Source organism: Echinops telfairi, unplaced genomic scaffold (assembly GCF_000313985.2).
Source record: "Echinops telfairi isolate 266 unplaced genomic scaffold, ASM31398v2 ScPeMD7_32;HRSCAF=126, whole genome shotgun sequence".
Lineage (NCBI taxonomy): Eukaryota > Metazoa > Chordata > Mammalia > Afrosoricida > Tenrecidae > Echinops > Echinops telfairi.
The window spans coordinates 1035070-1039686 of NW_022103929.1; positions in this window are offsets into that span (position 1 = coordinate 1035070).

Here is a 4617-nt window from a genome sequence, read left to right on the forward strand (position 1 = left end):
TGGGGGTGGGGGTGGGGGTGGGCAGCGTACTCCGTACTCCAGGAGAAGTGACCGGATCGCTCCTGGAGCCTTCAACTCTCCCAGATCCTTTGGACTGATTTAACTCAGTCACCCCCCCCGCCCCATTTCACAGATGGGGAAACTGAGGCCCAAGCCTACACAGCAACTTACACCCAGCATCTCCTAGATATGTAGGAAGAGGGACTGCAATCTGTCCACCTGGGGAAGCCTTTCCAAGCGCTCTACGAGCTCTGTCATCGCCAGTATTGTCCCTGCCGCAGCACTGGTCACACAAGCACTTACTGTGTGCCAGTTGAATGAAGACACTGCAAACAATAAGAAGATTGTCTCCCCAGCCCTCAACGCACCCCGTAGCCCTCTCGGGCTCCTCTTCTGGCACTCCCCTCCCCCTCTGAACCCCGCACCAGCCAAAGTCAGTGTGCCATTTTTAGAAGTCAAAGGCTCTTCTACTGAATGCTTAGCACTTCCTCCAAGGACCCCCAGCCTCCATGAGGACCCAAAGGTTAAAGCGGCTCAGTTCACTGCTTCCCTTACTGGGGGAACCTACCCTCTTTGGGGGAAGCCTCTCCAGGCTAGGTCAGTGCCTGTTCCCACACCCGCTGCCTCTCCTCCCAGGACAGCTGAGACTAGGGATGGACACCGCCTACCAACTTCCAGCATTGTTCTGGGCACAGACTAGAGGTCTATGGGCCCTTCATCTCCCCAGTGAGTTGACACGGCGGATATGTACCCAGGCACCCACAGAGCACCCACTGTGGGCCCAGCTCCCAGCCCAGGCTGCCCTCTGAAGGAGCCATTGTGCTATGTGCTCATTTCACAGATGGGACAAATGAGGCTTAGAAACTAAGCTTAAAAAAGAGAATTCCCTTACCCAAAGTCATCCTGCTGCTAAGTGGTTGGCTGGATGGGTAGACGGCAGCTTGTCTCCTTTGTCTCCTTCTGTTGCGTGCCGGCCTGCCTACTCACAGGGCAGTTCTGCCTTATAAGCAGCAGAGTTCTGGGTTGGTGATATTAGGAAGGCAGATGGGGCAGCAGCTGGCTCAGAGTTGCCAATGCAGCCCCAGCCCCTTGTCAGGGAAGAACAGAGATGTCACAGATAGACTGGGAAGAAGTGGATTGTTCTGCAGATTGTTCAGCTGTTTAGTTGGGATTCCATTTAAACCCTCACCGCACAGGATGTAGGCCACTAGACATGTCAGTGTAAGAAACCGTCGCCGTTGTCATGAACTGCTGTTGCATCTGCTCCCGACTCAAGCACCAGCCCCATGCACCAGCAAACAAAATGCCGTGCAACCCTGTGACTGGTTGTGGGTCAAGCTGTTGCAATCCGCTCGGCTGAATTTTGGAAGTAGATGGCCGGGCCTTTCTTCCTAGTCTCTCTTCATCTTGAAGCTCTGTCTGCTGACACCTAATGTGCACTGTAATAACCTACAAGCCTCCAAGGCCAGTTGAATGGGGGGCTGTGCAGGAGATGCATTGGCTAGGAATAAAACTCAGATCTCCCATAGGGAAGATGAGGATTTTCTCACCAAGCCACCAGAACAGGAATAAGCAATGCCAAAGTAAGAAAAACACAATAGAAAGAAACAGAAGTTCAGGGGCAATGTACTGTAGTGCTGTTAGCAAGATCCATGGCATTGGTCATACTCACGCAGCAAATATTATTAGTTCATTTATTCCTTTAGCTGACACATATCTATGAGTACCTTCTATGGTCCTGGTACTCTTTCATACAGCAATGAACACAGTGTAGCTCTGATTCACTTGGCTTGGGCTTCAGCCTGGGATGGGGGAGAGAGACAACATCCAGTGTAACTATCTGGCATGTTGGGAAGGTGAGGCTGGTTGGTGGGGAACACAGGGCAGGGATGGGCTGGGAGGACACAGGAGTGCTTTCTCCTTTTTTCAGCCATGGACCCTTTGGATAGTTCTAACATCATTTGCAGGCCATACTGGTCAAACATTGCATTAACTTCTCCCTAAGGTGACGGCTAGCATTGCTTCTCTTTGGCGAGGCGTGTCATGTTAGCTCATCTGGATGATTTCACCGGCCTTATACGAGCCACAAGCCAGACATTCCCCATCCCTGTCATGAGGATGCGTGGAGCATGCCTCACTGATAAGGTGACATGTGAACAGAAGTCAAGACGTGGAACCATCAGCTACAGGCTCACTTGTGGAGCAAGAGCCCTGAGCTCCTTTAGAAGAAGCCTTTGGGAGCAGCACAAGGCCCCCAAAAGTAGAAAGACTCAGTCCCAGGCACACAGCTCAGTCCCTAACTCCACCTGGACTCAGGGATCCCTGCGGGAGAGTGGGTTATGAGTTGGACAGCTAACCACAAGGTCAGCGGTTCAAAGCCTCCAGCTGCTTTGCAGGAGAACATTGCGGCTCTTGTCTCCCATAAAAGCACTTCAGTCTCAGAAACCCACAGGGGCAGTTCTACTCTGTCCTATAGGGTTACAATGAGTCAGAATCTATGTTGTTGTTGTTGTGCTTTACATCTCTCTGACTCACAGGGAGACCCTGAATGGTCAAGTGATGCGTGCCCAGTCACGGGGCCAACACGCATCAGAGATGAGTCCGGCTGCAGGCAAACTGAGATGAGGGCCATTCAGAAGGCCTGCCTCCCCTTCCCACGGTCCTCACTGTCTCTTCGTGTCTAATGAGGAGTGGGAGGCAGGAATGATCCACTCTGGTTTTCTAGAGCCTGGGGGAGCCAGCAGCAGGGCTTAAAGGAGAGACATGATCTTGGCTGCCTTCTCACTCACTACTTCCTTCACGCGCACAGTCCTAACCCCTGGTGGCATGCTGGGGGGTGGGGGCTACATGGTAAATTCAGTCCAAAGAGTGCCACCCCTCCACTCCCAAGTCCCTGTACTACCTGCCCCTGCCCGCCCCCTCCGCACCCACCCCCTTACAGGCCAGGGAGTAGGGGGAAAGGAGCAGTACAACTTGAACCTCACTGAACTTTTGGTTTTTAACAAAAAGGATTTTGTGTGTGTCTGATTCCCAAAATGAGTCATCGCGTCAAAGTGTTTCATAAAACGACTCCCAGAATTAGAAATCTACATCCCCCTGAGTACAGTGTCCCCGACTCTTCCTCCCACGGGGCTGTTTGTGAATCTGGTCTCTCTGTTCACCCCCAAGAGTTTCAGGATTAAGCCTGCGTCTTTCATTATTGCTCTACATGAGGGGGAGAGACACTGGCGCTTTGGGCACCTTCTCCAGGCCCTGGCTCAGTGCAAGACATTGAATTCTCAAAGCCTCCCTTTGAGATGAGGGTCATGATTTGTGTTTTCCAGATGAGGAGGAAACTCAAATAATTTGAACATAGACAGGATTTGCCCAATGCCTAGATAGTTGTCAGTGTTAGGGGCTGGGTGGTGGGTGGAGGAAAGGCTAGTGGAGGGGAGGAGACACGAGGAAGAGAAATCAGACCAACTTCCTTTGAAGTGCCTTAGTTTGAAATGTCGCTCTGCCAGCTCCCAGAAAGTGGGGTTTGGGCCAGAAGACCAGCACTCCGGAAGTCCCAGTGTTTGGGCACGGGACAGTACCTTGCTTTGGATGCCCAACTTTGGGTGTTTGGGAAGGTCAGTGCCTGAGGATTTGATTTCTTTTTATTGAGATGAAATTCACCTAACACGAGCTCCCTCATTTTACAGGCATCATTCAGCAGCATCTAGTTGATTCTGAGTGTGTGCAACCACCGTGTGGGAGTCATTTTTAACGTGACACCAAGAATGTAATGGGACCCTTTTGCCTGCTGGACCCTTCTTGACATTCTGACCAAGGACCCCTCAAGGGTTGCTGAGGCACCAGCCACATTTCCATAAGCATCACCCGGCTGGCATGTGGTCAGGACTGGGAGGCCACAATCGGGGCTACAGGCTGGGAATTCCCCGCCCTCGAGGCCCTAGTTTCCTCACTGGCAAAATGGGGGTTCAAGTGGGGTCAGTCTTCAGGAGGCTGCCAGCTCTGGGCTTCTAGGGCTTTCCGTTTCCAGTGCACCCTGGGAAATCAAACTGACCATAGTTAGCTATTTTTGTTTGCTGAATAGATAATACTTGCACATAGTTCAAAATCCAAATGGTTCAGAAGGGTACCTGGTGGAAAATACCCTCTCCACATGGGCCTGCCCCCAGACACCTGGTTCCTTTCCCTAGAGCAGTGGTTCCCAACCTGTGGGTCGAGACCCCTTTGGGGGTCCAACAACCCTTTCACAGGGGTCGCCCAATTCATAACAGTAGCAAAGTTATGGTGATGAAGTAGCAACGAAAACAATTCTGTTTGAGGGCTCACCACAACACGAGGAACTGTATTAAAGGGTCACAGCATCAGGAAGGTTGAGAACCACTGCCCTAGAGGAACGATGCCAACAAACGGCCCAACTGCATTCTGTGTGAGTATGAATGCATCATATTGCTATGTGTATTTGTGTCTTTTTGCTGTTGTTTTTTTAAATAATCATTTTATTAGGGGCTCATAAAACTCATTACAATCTGTACATACGTCATCTGTGTCCAGCACTTTAGTACATATGTTGACTTCATCATTCTTACGACACCCACTTTCCACTTGAGCCCCTGGTGTCAGCTC